Consider the following 15,792-nt stretch of genomic DNA (forward strand, 5'->3'; position numbering starts at 1 on the left):
TGCAGATCCTGCAAATGGCTAATAATAAATTTCTATAACTCACTGCAAGGATTTCTTTTTTTGTTTTGTGAGTTTGCTTCTGTGATATTTTTACCTAGTTTGCATTGTTTTTTACTGGAGGTCCCAGCAGTCTGAGTTTATTTAGTGAGCAGCAGCTTCAAAAAGACCTATTCAGTCTGACAGCACTGATAGGAGCTTTATCTCAGAACATTTAAACAACCCGCTTGAATTTTTTAGATGAACACCAACAACATTGGAGCCTTTCACTCACAACACCCAGAATTTAATGATATTAAACCCAAAACCAGAACCAGTGAAAAAAGATTCAGTAACAACTAACAATCAGAAGAATCAAAAAACAGCCATTTAGTGACTGGAATTGAGCATTCCCCAAACGAATCATACTTCACATAATAACTGGGACCAGTATGAATCAATGACCAATGGCGGGCTTTATTGGGGTCCCAATACTGGGAAAATGGCTGAATACCCTACCCAAAAATCCATCTACAGAAAGCGGGCAGCCAAATGGCACAACACAGGAGCGGGTTTTTTCTCTTTCAGAGAAACTTAAACAATTTGATTATAAACTTTTAATACTAAAAAAATTACAACTGGGTAGCATTTTTTAAAAGGGTGCCTACAGTAAAATTGTTCCAAAAGGGTTACGTTTAAATCAGTACCCTACAGGGTTGATACCGCTCAGTTTTTCATCTTGAATTGTTGACCCTTTTTTGACCAACAGGGGTTTTAACCCCCTCATGATAAAACATTATTCTGCATTGATTTCTACCATTTAAAGACATTTGAATAAAATTAAGGCAGACAATGTTTTTTCTAAGTACAAGGAATATGCAAGGATCTTTACAAGCTTAGATTAATTTTGGAAAATTAAAAGTAATAAGCTTAAAAATTAAACCGTGATCTAGTGGCTTATGAACAAGGTTTGGCTTACCCTTTCCCATCTAAAAAAGGGGCTGCAGCCATATAAGGATAATGACTGTCTGCCAAATGCAAAAAACAGAAATTAGTTTAACAGAAAAAGAACTAATACTACCTGTAACAATAATATTGGTTATGACCTGAGATGAAGCAAATGTATCCATGACTTGAATAATGGTAAAATCCCGAAAACACATGTTAATCGAGAGCACTGATCAAAATTTTCACAAGGTGAGGCATATAGGAATATCCTGAAGCAGAAGTCATCCCAAAGAGCCCCAAAAAAAAAGTAAAAAATGATAGCCACTGATTTCATTAATGGCAAATATCATCACTAATAGGACAGGTGACTTTAAAATCTTTTTATTCTTTTGTAATGTTTATCCTATTGTTTGGATTTACCTAAAGGATATACTTCTGTTTTAGCCAAAAATGAATGTGGCTGGGGTTTTTGGTTTAAAAACACTTTGTAATGAAATTGAATCTAGCAGCTTTGTTATAAAAACAGGTGGATAACAGGTTTAAAATAGCCAGTACATATAATCCCCCCACATCCAGTGCTTAATGCTTTTGAGATTCTAGGGAACTAGATTTAAGGTTTGTGGATAAAAATTCGGGAAATTTTAAAAACATGTATGGTAATGTATCTAAAGATGTTAATGAAAGATGATTCCAATGGTTGGAAGAATGGCAAAACCAAAGGTTCTCTAAAGTCAGAGTCACTAAACCAGATTAAAGGGGTGGCTTGACTATATTTGATCAGGACAACTATGTTAAATGGATGAAAGATCCTACAAAGTGAGACTTATGAACAAGTCTCCCTTAATGTATTAAATCTAGCACAAAATTTAAAAGGCTACTTGAACAATGTATTTATAGAAGCCAAGATTAGTGTAGACTTGTGCAACTATATGACAATGTTACACCCTAAAGTGCCAGTTTTGTTTGGCATTCCCAAGGTACATAAAACCTTGTAAATCCACCAATGAGACCCCTTATAGATGCCCAAGGTTCAATAATTCCCATGTTTTGGGAAAAAACCCCAAAAATATTTGGAGTATCCCCAAAAATATGAAAAGACTCTTGGTCATTTCTTGATAAGATTAATAATTTAGATTTTCGTGGACAACAATTTTTAAACAATTGATATGAAGGATCTTTATAGCTAAATTTCCCCCACCAGGAAAGTGTCAAGGTTTTATTTGATGCTCAAAACTTGAGGGCAAATTCTGTTGAAATCTCCTAGTAGAAGAATTACTTAATATAATTCTGACAAATAATTATTTCCCCCACAAAAAATATTATAAAAAATGGGGGCCAGGGGTTTTGGGGCAACCCTAGCTAATTTAGTAATGGCTAATTGGGAGACAGGGGGCAGGATTCATGAAGGCTTGCACGGAGTCTAAGAGTAGTGTAAGACCCCATGCAGCCGGATCCAGGAACACCCAAAGCCCAAAGTAAAACCCAAAAAGCTCTTACAGGGGTGGATAAGCTAATCCCCCATTTGAAAAGCATGCAAATGAGGATGATTAGCATCCAGGAACCCCAAGCAGCCCTTTAAGGGGTTTTAGATGCAGAAATGTACTCAGTTGACAACGGGTTTTCGTTTCCTGCAAAAAAAAAATGGGGGCCATGAAAGGCCTTTCCAAAAAAAAGGGTTTTTTTTTGAAAAAATTTTTGGCCCAAAAGGGGGCCAAAAATTTTTCCCCAAAAAAAAAAATATGTGGGGCCATTGGGAAAAAGTTGACCTGATGCAAAGGTTTAAAAAATTAATAAAAAAATTTATATTTTTTTGCAAAAACGGGCGCGGGGCCGGGTTAAATAAAAAAAAAATAAAAAAGGTTTAATTTAAAAACCCACAAAGGGGTGGGTTTTAGGGGGCAATACAGGGGGAATTTAAACAAGGGGGGCAGGGAAAAACCCAGCCAAAGGAAGGGGGGAAAAAAAATTTGGGGCCAACCCGGTTTTTTAGTGGTTGGGGCCCTTAAGGGGAAAAGCGGGAGTCAAAAAAAGAAAAAATTGGGTAACTAAAAAAGCAAAAAGTGGCTCTAAAAAATGCAAAAGGAGTGTTTGGGAAAAAACTGAAAACTGCCAAGCAAAATGGGGGGCCCTTTCTGAAAAGGGGAAAAGGGGGTTCAAAAGGGGGGAAACAATGGAGATGGTGAACCCCCACGGGGGAAGGAGAAAGAAAGAGTTCAGGGGGGTCAAAGGGTTACATGACAGATGTAGACACTAATGGAAAGGGGACCCCTGCGGGGAAATAAGGGGAAAGGTGTACCACGGCCTACCCCAAAAAAACCCGGGGGAACCCTTTCCCCAGGGGAAACCAAGGAAGTTTTGGCCCAAGGGAAACTAGAAAAGGGGACCTTTAGAGAAAAACGGGTTTGGGGGGTTCACGGCACAGTTTAGGGTAGAACCTTTTTGGAGCCTGTAACACTTTTTCGGTGTTCAGTTTTTCCCCAATGCCCCGTGAGGTTTTAATTGGCCAGAAATATGCTCCCCGGGGAAAAGGGAAAAAACCCAAAATTAGTGGGTGCAAAACTGCACTAGCATAAAACAAAGAAGGGGGGGCCAATTTAAACCCCGGAAAAAGGGTTTCCCCCAAAAAACTGCCAGGGTGGATGCCCAAAGGGAAATAAGAAGGGTGCTTTAGAATGAAAACGGGAAAAAGCTGAACCAGAAAAATTTAGGGGGCCATCCCCTTTGGACATAGGGGGATTGCGGGGGTTTGAAAATGGGGGTGGTGAGAAAACCCACGGGAAAGACAAGAAAGGAACGGCCCAAAGGGCAAAAAAAACCAGGGGTTTAATGAGCGGGGGTTTTTTGGGCCCTTTTAAAGTACGGGCCTTCCGGGAAAAATTTGGTGGACCCTTGCGGGCCCCCCACACCAAACCAAGGGGGGAACCCAAAGGGGCCAAGGTATGTGTTGGGCCTAAAATTTTGAAAAACGGGCCTTCCAGGCCCAAACTGGGGTGGGCCAAACAGCCCCCAGGGCCAAAGGGCCATCCAGGCAGACTTCGGGAAAGGAACCCAACCCTGGGGTTTCCCCCCAAAATAGGCGGTTCCCAAAAATGCCCCTGGGTTGGGGGGCAAAGAGGCAAGGGCACAAACCCCGGCCGGTGGCCCCTGGGAATTTAACCCCTTTCCTCCTAAACTCCGGGTCGGGATCCCCCTAAAATGAAGGGGCCGGGCTCCCAAACCCCATGTTACAGGGATTTAAAGTGACCGACAGAAGGGGCACCCCAGGCCCCACCTGGGGGGGAAAATCCCAGGTTTTAAAGAAGGGAACCCGGGGTTTTAATGCCCCCTGGGGCCCCCGACAACACCTAACCCCAAAAGGGGCACACCCCACAAAACAATGAATGACGGTGTTTGGGGCTGAATTTCCAGTTTTTCAAAGGGGACCTTGGTCCACCCTAATGCCCCAAATTGCGGGAGGCATGACATTTTGCCCCAAAACCTCCCAAGGCCCCTGGGCCGGAAAACCCCCACCATTCCCAAGGCCATAAGGAATACTGGAAAGGCCCTGGTTCCCCAACGGGGGCGTGCCCGAATGGTGGCCCTTCAAAAAACACAAACCCTACCTCCATAGGCCCCCGGGGGGGATAAAAATAAGTTAAAAAAGGGAAAAGTAAAAGAAAAGATGCTCACAAACTTAATTTATAAGAATTTGGAACCTGGGCTGAACCAGAAAAGGGGTAACCACCAGCCCCCAAACACTAAGGACCCTAAAACTTCCCCCCTTCAGCCCAAAAAAATGGAACAAGTCAAAAATTGACTGAATAATTGTAAAGGGGGATCCAACCCCTGGGTACCACAACAAAAACCCCAGCTGGACTGCCCATGGTAAAGGTAAATGGCAAAACTCCCCCATTTTTCCCCTGAAAGGGAAAAGGCCCAAAACCAAACCCTCCCCTGGTATGGGGAATAAAAAATAAAAAATCAAAGTCCTCCAAACCCCCCATTATAAATTTGGGTGAACGAAAATTAACCCAAACATAAACTGGGACATTATACTGTCCTGAAACCCCCCAAAACATAAAAAACCCAAAAAACCAAAATTTCCCCCAAGGAAACCACCCCCAAAAGGGTAAAGAACGGAGGGAAAATTAGCCATGGGAAACGGTGGAAAAACCCCCAAAGTTTATTGCTAAAATTTGGTAAAACCGGGAACCATGGAGTAATACAGGGAATATAAAAATCCTAAACCATTTTTTGGGGGAAAAAAACCCGGGGAAAACGGGGAAAAGAAATTTTTTACTCCTCCAAACTGTTGGGAAACCAAAAGGGCCCTGTCCATAAAAAAATGGGAAAAACACCCAAAAGGGAAAATACAGGTTTTCCCAGAAAAACGGGAGGAAGTTGGAAAATTTTTGCTCCTTTAAAACCCAAGCCCAAAATGAAAACCAGGATTAAAAATTGGGGGACCCAGCCCTCCAAAAAACCAAAGGGGAAAAATGAAAGCAAAAATTTGATTCCCAAACTAAAGTAATCCAAAAAGGGGTTGGAAATAAAATAGGGGCCACCCCTCAAACCAAAAAGGGCCACCAAACAAGGAATTTTGGTTTGAACCCAAAAACAAGACCCCTCCCCCAATACACCGGGGGGAAAACCCCAACCCCCAAGAAATAAAATAAAATTGAAGAGAAAACCATCTAATAAACGGGACGAGTTCCCTAACCCCAATACCCCCAAAAAACAACCCGGAAAAGGGAAACCAACCCCCAAAGCCCCCAAATAATTAAATGCAAACCCAAAGGACATAAACCAGAAAAACACCCCGGGGGGAAAAAAACACACAAAAACCTTTCCAAGCAAAAAAACCCAAAAAACAACCCCCCAAAAACAAACACAGCAAACAATAAAAAAAGCTTTCCAAACAGTCAAACCAAAGGAGAAACAACATGCCTGATACAGTTGTAATAGGTGACCCAAAAGGCGACACACTGCTGTCCCACACCAGACTGAACAAGGGAAAGGGTACAGTAAGCTGCCTGTGGGCCCACAACACCCACAATTGCAGGTCAAAAGCAAGTAAAAATTTGATGCAGTCATAGTCCATGCTGGTGTGAATGACCTGAGATGTACCTCCCTAGACTACATGAAAAGAGACATAGATGAGCTCTCTGATTATGTAGTCCGGGCCCGGGTATGACACTCACCTTTGCAGCATCCTCCCCCAAGAATGATGCCACAGTAAAAACACGGAATGATCAGTTATAACAAGTGGCACACTTACTGGTGTCTTTCCCAAAGGGGGACCCAATGTCTGTCTGGGGATGTCATGCTTGACAAGCCAAGCTGTTCCAGGGATGGCTTGCACCTGGGGTCTGGATATTGGATAAGGTTTTTGCCACCTCCATAGATTTCGTGGCAAGGCTAAAAAGACTAACCCACCACCCTAGAAAACATAAGTGGAAAGAAACATAAAATGCTGACCAATCCCTGTGCCCCAATATGCATGCCCCCAAAAGGCCATCCCCAGGGAGAACATCGAATTGCAGTGACAGAAACCTGCTGCCCTTTAAAAGCACAAAACCTACCAAAACCACATAAGGGCACCCCAAAACCAAAAAAACAAAAAAGGGGGGAGAAAAAATTTTGCACGGGAAAACCCCCTAAACTGACAAAAAAGGCTTGGAGCCCAAAGGAAAAAGTAAAAACCCACATTGGCATGTACCCACCCACACCCCCCCCTCCCAGGGAAAAACCCACCAAATACCAAACAACCACAAAACCACAAAAACCATTAAGGGAAAGGGGTAAAAACCTAGGGACACAAGTGGCCCAAATTTATGTGAACCCACCAATTGTGGCTAGGAAGACTTTTACAGGACACCTTTTGGGTTCCCAAAACCCCAAAGGGTGCCTATACTGTTCTCTTATCCACCCATAATCTAGAAATGCCTAAATATGGGGATGTCCTTATGCCCCAATTGAAAGATAAAGGGGACCTCACCAAGGGATAAAGGGCTAAAATATATGTAAAAATGTCCCTCTTGAAACCCAGCAAGGGTCACATACTCCCTACACAGGGGTTGCATGCCTTTGAAAGGCCACCCCAAACAGGAGAATGGACATGCTCCCCCCCAGAAAACTCAAAGCCCCATGTGAGAGGGGTTCCCCCAAACATAATGAAATAGGATGTGCTGGGGGGACAGATACAAACCAAAAAGGCTCCCCCCCCCCCTGGCCCCTTGGGAACCCCTCACTGGGAATTTTCCCCAAATAGGAAAAAGGAACATGGGGACTGTGTAAACCAAAAGAGGACAAAAGCCAAAAAGGGCCTTTTCACAAGGGGGGCAAACCAACCACATTTGGGCCCAAAAAATGCCCAAGGGGGGAAAAAGCCTGTATGAACCTATAAATATGAAAAAAATTGTACAGGACACAAAGGATAATCCCAATTTTCAAACTGATGGAGGAACCTGGGGAACACAAATGTTGAATCCCTTTAAAAACAAAAACCCAAAACAACCAAAACCCATAAATCCTGACAGGTGCAGCCCCCCCCAGAATAAAATATCTTTTGGGCTCTCCCCTACTTCAAGTGAGGTCCCCTTACAAAGCAAAACACACAGCAGCAATGGTATGAATGGGGGCCGGGGCCCCAAAACAATAACCTCAAATATCAAGAACCCTTCCCCCGGGATATTTTACCCAAAAGCAGTTAAAACCCGGGGTCCCCCAAAGGTGTTTCCCTTTGAATGGTACAAAACTAAAGAATTGGGGGTCTGCACACATAAAAGGACCCCAGCATGTCCCCAGAAAAAGTAGGGCCTAAAAAATGGACCCACCCATGGGTTTTTAAATCAGACCTCCCCAAATGGTAAATTTAAACTTTAAAAAGGCATTGATGAGGGAATGGGAAAGGAACTGGCCCGAAAAGGCTTCAAACAATACCCCAGTTTTTATAAAGCTCCCCCTTTTCCCTTTAAATAGATTGAAACCAGGAAAGGAAAAACAGCGGGTTAACATGTGCAGCCATTTTTGGACTAAAAACCTAAAGGGTAAAAGGCGGGGGAAGGTAATATGAAGGTACCCCGGGAAAATGTGCAACAAAAACAAAAATTTGACCCACCAGCTGAAAAGCTAAAAGGGACAAAAACGGGAAACGGGTCCAAGCGTACGAACCATACAAGGTTAAGACCCCCAATGGTGAAATTTAAAGAATTTTGGGGAAATGAAAGACCTGACCCAGAAAAAACTGTTGTTTTTAAACAAAACTTTTCCCAAAATCCCCAAAACCTAACAAAACAACCAAATAAGGGGGGTTTTTGGGGTTGAAGTCACCTTTCATCACAAAATTGTTTTAAAAAAGCCCCTGGGACCCAACACCTTTGTAAATAAAAATATTAAAGGAACAAAAATGCCATGGGGCCTAAATTAAAAAAACTAGCCAAACTCCATTTCCCCAAGACAACTGTCCTGTTTCCTTTCCAACAAAAATTAAAAAACTGCCCTTGACAATTAATCCCCAGGCATCATGAGAGGGGCCCCACACTCTTAAAATAACAAGTTGTTATCCAAACACGGGCCCAAATTTAAACCCCAGTCAGGCCCCCAATAAGTTTTACAATTAAAAATTTAGGGGGTAGAGGACATCCCTGGGAATCATTTAAAATTTTAAAAGGTGGAAGGGTATATCTCCAACATTGTCAGGAAAACCCAAAAAAATGAAAGGAAAAAAACAGAATTGAATGGGCTCCCACATTTTTTATGTTTCAAAAGTTATTTTTGGGGAAAATCCCAATGTTAAAGGGGTTTAAGTGTTCAACTGAAAATGCCGGCAAATTTGCAAAAATTCCCCCAACCGGGTGTTGTCCACTATAAAGAAAGGGAAACCCTCCCGGGAACGGGGCCACCACGTCTATGCCAGTACATAACATATGGGTGGGGTAAAAGGATGTTCCTGTTTGAAAGTTCCCATGTGGGGTTTTCCCTGTTGGGCAACAAAAAGGATTGACATTCCCTCAAAAAATGACACAACAAAACCCAAAAGGAGAAAAACCTCCCAAAATTTTGGGGGGTGAATTAACATTTCCACAGGGATCCCACCATTTGAAAAAGGGCATATGGTGGGAAACTAAAAAGGGAATTTTTTTGAAAGGGGGATGTTTAGGAAATTCTTTTGGGAAAGGGAACACTACGGTTTTTACATTCCCCCCAAACACTGAGTGCACCCCCTTAAAAAGTAAAAGGAAAAAGGAAAGGGGAAACCTCCCAAAAAAATTTAAAAAACCGGCTAAAAACAAATGCATCTGTAAAAAGGTCATAAACAAATTAAGGTGGTTTGAAATTAAACTAGGGTGTGGGTTTGGTGTTTGTGGGAAATCCCCTTTTTGGCCAAGGAACGCCTACAGGATGCACATTCCCTTTCTAAACCCCAATGATGTCAGCACCCTATAAGTACAGCAGGAAAGAAACCCCCAGTAAGGGAATCCCTCAGCTTGGGCCCAAGTGTCAAACATATTTAGGTGGGGTTTAAACCTGCAAATGCTAAGTGGTGTGTGGGGGGGGTTGTGGGGGAAAAATGTCCCTTTGGCAACTGGGAAACAACTACAGGATGCACTTTCCCCTTTCTAAACACTGATGATGTCAGCACCCTATAAGTATAGCAGGAAAAGGGAAACCCCCAAAGAAAAGGGGCCAATGCACCCTTTTTATCATAACATAGTTAGGTAGGGGTTTGAATCCTGAAAAGTGTGGTTTTTGGGCTGAGGGGTTAGTGTTTTGTGGGGAAAATGTCCCTTTGGCAACTAGGAGAACAGACTACAGGATGCACATTCCCTTTCTAAACACTGATGATGTCAGCACCCTATAAGTAAGCAGGAGAAGGAAATGGGGAATGGCATGACTAATCATTGTCCATGCCTCTTGGATTTAACCTGAAATGTTTTTTGGGGGGTTATGTGGTGGGAAATTTTTTGGTGGGCAATAAAAGGTGCCCCTTCCCTTTAAAACCGGGTGGCGCCCCCTTGTACACAGGAGGGGCCCTCAAAAAGCCCCCCGGCTTGACGGGAAACAAAAAAGGAAAAATTTGGGTTGCTATGTGTTTATTGTAAAATTCCCCCGGAAATAAGAGCCGGTTTAAGGTGCAATTTCCCTTTAAAACAGGATCCCCCTATTCAAGGAGAAGGCCCCCAGTTGTTCATTCTTGAAATTGCGTCGTTTATCTACATAGATGGGTTTGAATTAAAAGGGTGTTTGCCCCCCTAAAGGGGTTAGGTTGGGAGGGGCTTGCCCCCTTTGGCAAGGGGGTTCCACCCCTTTAAAACATGTGTTGTAGCCCCATGTGAGGGGGGGGGGCCCTGTAAGGGAAAAAGCTTTTCCGCAAAATGACCCCTATTAAATTAACATAGAGGGGGGTTTGAAACCTGCCTTTGGGGCTAATTAGTTTGTAAAAATTGCCTTTTGGTGGAAACAGACAAGGGGCCCTTTTTTAAACAAGGTACAAAGGGTTGGGGATGGCTGACTGGTTTGCCCGGGGGCCTTTAAACTGCCGAATGTTGTTTTGGTGGGGGACCTTTGTAAAATATCTTGCCTTCCCTTTTGGGGTTTTTAACGTGCCCCTTTTAACCGGACAAAAAGGGTGAAAACCCTGGGGGTTTTGTCCCATCCACTCAAAAGGGATTTTTGGGGAAAGGTTTTAATGGGATTTCGGCCAAAACCCTTGGCCGGGGTTTTTATTCCAGAGGGTGGCCCTGGGGATGTTTTCTGGCCCTCCCGGGGCATGTCCTTTTATTTTCAGTGTAGGTCTCAAGCTTTTTGTATCAGGGGATTTGGGATACCTCGGGTTTTCCCAGATTTAATTTTCCCCTTTTGGCATGGGTTTTATACATTGGAAAGTCCCTTGAAAGGGGTTGACTGGAAAGGGAGCGGGGGTTTTAAAAATTTAAAGTAGCAAAATGGAAAACTGTTTAAAAGCCCTTTTGGATTCTTGGTAAAAGGACGGGGTGGGGCTTTAAAAGGTTCTAGGTTCTGGTAAGGAATCCCCGGGGGTTTTGCCCTCCAAATTTTTGGCCTGTGAATTTGTTTAAGGCCACCCCCTTTTCCGATGTAATGTGCCCTTCAAATGGGGTTGGGAAAATACAATGCCCCTTTCTAAACCACTTTTGGGCCCCAACCGGGGGGTTTTTCCAAATAAAGGAGTTGGTTATAATTGGGGCCCCCCAGGCCCCAAATTTATTTCGTGTAAGGGGGTTCCCAAACCTTATGGGGGTAATTTTGGTGGGCACCCTTTTTTTGCCAAAAAGGGGATACTAAACACTTTTCCCATTAGTGGGGCCCGGGGGTTTTTGGCAAAAGGCTTGTTTCCCTTTGATCCCCGGGGGAAAGGTCTTGGGGGCCCCGGCGGGAGGGTTGGTGGCCCCGGGGTTTGATCATTGGGCCAGGGGGTTAAAGGGCCACTCCCCTGTTGGCCCTTAATTAAAAATTTAAAATATCCCCAAAACCCCAAATCCCGGGGAAACCCTAAAAACCCTTGGGGAAACCCCAACCTTTTGGGACCCGGGGGGCCATGGCCCCGGAAACAAATGTTTTTTGCCCCCAAAAACCCAGTTAAACCACAGTGAAAAGGGGCCTTTTTTCCGGGTAAACCCCAAGAAGGCCCAGGGGGTTTGTTTTGAAGGTTTGGGGGCCCGGCTGGTCCACCTTCCCCTAACCTTGGGCTGTTTAAAAAGGTTCAACCATTTGAAAGGGCAATTTGCCCTTCAAAGCCCGGGGGGTTTTTGAACCAGGCCCGGTAGGTCCACCCCCCCCCAAGGGTTGGCCCTAAAATAACCTTTAAGGGGCTCTGCAACCAAGCCTGTCTTAGGTTAAAAAGGGGTCCAGGATCCTTTAAGGCCCAAACCCTGTAGGGCCATGTTGTGCCCCTTTGGCCCATTTTCCCTGTAAAAGGGGAAAATTTGGTGTGGGTTTAAAATTTTTGGTTTATTTTTGGGAATTAGTGGGGAAACCCCGGGGAAAACCCCCATTGATGCGTGTTTTTTGGAGAAACCTCCTGAGCATCTAGTTCCCCTTGCTGGGATACATATTTGCCCTTTCAGTGTGGGGGTAAATGTTTCCCTGAACCTGTCAGCAGAAGGGGAATGTCTTTGGGGGGCTTTTTTGGGACTACCTCTGAGCATATCTGGGAATTACCACCACCTAACATAACTAAAAAAGCCTTGTGATTATCCTTAGTGTCCTGTGCAATTCAAGCTGGCCTTAGAAAATTTTTATGAGTGCCTGTAGTTTTTTGCTAATACTGATCAGTGATGCCTTTTTTTTGGGGAAATTTTGCTGTATCATTTAGTAGCTTCCTCCTTCTATTTTTAGTTTTTTTTGGGGGGTCCACCAGACAGGACTTGCCTTTGGAGGATTGGGTCTTGGTTTTTTTGGGATAAATGATCCATGCATTCCTGAAGGTGTCCATAAAATTTTTATAGAGGAATCGGGTTCTGGTCAGTTTCCCAGGGCCCGGGGGCTTTGAAGGTTTCCACCTCAGTTTTGAGGAGGGGAATTTGCAAAAGTTGTTCACTGTGGTGTTCTGGGGGGGGGGGATGTGAATATCCAGTGAGATTAGTTTATGGGATCTTACCAGTGGGGGGTCCTTTGGTCTAGCATAGAGTCCCCATGTTGGTGATGAAAATTTTTCCCCCTTTTGGGGGGGGGTTTTTAAATTTTTTTCCAAAATTTTAAAATTTTTTTTTTCAAAAATTTTTGGGGTTTCCCCCCTTTTTGGGGGGGGGGTTTTTTTTTGGGGGCCCCCCCTTTTTTTGGGGGGGGGTTTTTTTGGGGGTTCCCCCGGGGGGGGGGGGAAATTTTTTTTAAAAAATTTTTTTTTTGGGGTTTTTAAAAAAAGGGGGGGGTTTTTGGGGGCCCCCCCCTTTTTTCCCCCCTTTTCCCCAAAAAGGGGTTTTAAAGGGGGGGCTTGGGGTTCCCCCAAAATTTTTTTTTTTTTTTTTGGGGGGGCAAAAAACCCCCTTTTTTTTTCCCCCCGGTTTAAAAAAGGGGGGTTTTTTTAAATTTAATTTAAAAAGCCTTTAATTTCCCCCCCCGGGGGGTTTTTTCCCCCCCCGGGGGGGGAAAAAAAAAAAAAAATATTTTTTTTTTTTAAAATTAATAAAAAGGGGGGAAAAAAATTTTAAAAAAAAAGGGGGGGGGGTTTTGGGGGAAAAGGGAAAAAAGGAAACAAAAAAAGGGAAAAGGGTCCCCAAAAAATTTAAAAAAAAAGGGGGGAAATTTAAAAAAAAAAAAATTTTAAAAAAAAAGGAAACCCGGGGAAAGGGGTTTTTCCCCCCCAACCCAAAAAACCCTTTTGGGGGAAAAAAAGGGGGGGGAGAAAAAAAAAAGGGAAAATTTTAAAAACCCCCCAAATTTTGGGGCCTTTGGGGAAATTTGGGGCCCCCCTTTTCCCCAAATAAAATTTTTTTTTTTGGGGGTTTAAGGGGGGGCCCCCCCCCCCCCCCCGGGGTTTTTCCCCAAAAATTTTTTGGGTTTTTAAAAGGGGGTTTGGGGGCCCGGGTTTTTCCCCCTTTTTGGGGCCCCCCCCAAAAAACCGATTCCCCTTGGGGGAAATTTTTAAAATTTTGTAAAAGGAAAACAACCCCCTTCTGGGCCCCCCCCTTTTTTTCCCCCCCTTTTTAAAAAAATTTTTAAAAAAAATTTTTAAAAAAACCCCCTTGGGGGAAAAAATTTCCCCTTTTTTTTTTTTTAAAAAAAAAAAAAGGGGGGTTTTTTGCCAAAACCCCAAAACCCCTTTTTAAATTTTGGGGGGGGGGGGAAAAAAGGGGGGGGTTTTTTGGGGGGGGTTTGGGGCCCCCCTGTTTAATTTTTTGGGAGGGGGGAAAAATTCCCCCCAAATTTTTTTTGGGGGGCCCCCCTTTTTTTCCCTTTTTGGGTTTTTCCCCCCGGGGGGTTTTTTTTGGGGGAAACCTTTTAAAAAGGGCGTTTTCCCCCCGGGGAAAGGCCCCCGGGGGGGGCCCCCCCCCAAAAAACCCCCCCGGGCCGGGGGGGCCCAATTTTTCCCCCCCCTTTTTGGGGGGCCCGGGGGGGTTTCCCGGGGGGCCCCCCCCTTTTTTTCCCCCCGGGTTCCCCCCCTTTCCCCCCTTTGGGGGTTTTTTTTGGGGGGCCCCCCAAACCCCCCCACCCCTTTCCATGGGGTTTTTTCCCTTTTGTCCCCCCCTTTTTTTCACCCCAAAACCCTTTTCCCCTTTTTTTGGCCCCCCCTTTTTCCCCCGGGGGGGAAACCCCGGTGGCCCCCGGGGCCCCCCCCAAAAAAACTGGGGGCCCCGGGGCCCCCCCCCGGGGGGGGGGCCCCCCCCCCCTTTCCCTTTTGGGTTTTCCCCCCCCCGGGGGGGGTGCCCCAAAAATTTGGGGGGAATGGCCCCTTTTGGGAACCCGGGTTTTTTAACCCCGGAAAAAAACACTTTTTAAAAAACCCCCCCCCCCCCGGCCTTAAAAAAATTTTTAAAAAAACCCCCCCAATTCCCCCCAAAAAACCGGGAAAAACCCCAAAAAAAAAATTTTTCAACCCCCAAAAATAGGGGCCCCCTGTGGGGGGGGGGGGGGCCCCCCCCCCCCCCCCCCCCCCCCCCCTGCACACCAAAAAAAAAAAAAAAAAACCCCCCCCCCCCCCCCCCCCCCCCCCAAAAAAACCACCCCCATCCCCCAAGTTTTGAAAAAAAAAGGGGGGGGGGAAAAAAATTTTGGGGGGGGGGTTTTTTTTTTTAAAAAAAAAAAAAAAAACACACTTTTTTTTTCTAATTTTTAAAAAAAGGTTTTAAAAATTACCCAAAAAAACCCCCCCTTTAACCCCCGGGGAAAAAACAATTTTGGGAAAAAAGGGGGGTTTTTTTTGGGGGGGCCCCCCCCCTTTTTTTTTTTTGGGGGGGGAAAGAACCCCCAAAAAAAAAAAGGGGGGGGGAAAAAAAAACCCCACCCCCCCCAAAAAAAAAAAACCCCGGGGGGTTTTTTAAACCCCCTTTTTTTTTCCCCGCCCCTTTTTTTTTTCCCCCCGGGGGTTTCCCAAAAACCCCCCCCTTTTTTTTTCCCCCCGGGGGGGGGGGTTTTTAAACCCCCCCCGGGGGTTTTTTTTTTTTCCCGGGGGCGGTTTTTAAAAAAAAAGGAAAAAAAAAATTTTTGGGCCAAATTTTTCCCAAAAAATTTCCCCAAAAACCCCCCCCCTTTTTTGGGGGGTTTTTTTTAAACCCAAAATTTGGGGGTTTTTTTCCCCCCAAAAAAAAAAGGGAACCCCCCAAAAAAAAACCCCAAAAAAATTTTTTGGGGGCACCTCCCCCCTTTTTTTGTTTTAAAAAACCCCCCAAAAAATTTTTTCCCCCCTTTTAAAAAACCCCCCCCCCCCCAAAAAATTAAAAAAACCCCCCCCAAAAAAAAAACCCGGTTAAAAAATTTCCCCCGGGGGTTTTTTTCCCCCCCCCCCCCAAAAAAAAAAACCCCCGGGGGCCCCCCCCAAAATTAAAACCCCCCTTTCCCCCAAAGGGAAAAAAAGGGGCCCCCAAACAAATTTAAAAAAAAAACCTTTCCCCCCCGGGGGGGAAAAACCCCAAAAAAGGGCCCTTTTCCAAAAAAAACCCCCCCCAAAAAGGGGAAAAAAAATTTTTAAAAAAAACCCCCCGGGAAATTTCCCGGGGAAAAAAGGGGTTTTTTTAAAAAAAAATTTTGGGAAAAAAAAAATTTAAAAAAGGGGGGAAAGGGGGGCCCCCAAAATCCCCCAAAAAAAACAAAATTTGGGGGTTTAAAATTTTAAAGGGGGGGAAAAAAAATTTTAAAAAAAGGGCCAAAAACCCCCCCCCATTTTAAACCAAAAAAAATTTAAAAAAAAAAAAAAATTTTCCCCTTTTTTTT

The sequence above is a fragment of the Protopterus annectens genome, chromosome 1.part1 (assembly GCF_019279795.1).
Source record: "Protopterus annectens isolate FY-2018-M chromosome 1.part1, PAN1.0, whole genome shotgun sequence".
Classification (NCBI taxonomy): domain Eukaryota; kingdom Metazoa; phylum Chordata; order Ceratodontiformes; family Protopteridae; genus Protopterus; species Protopterus annectens.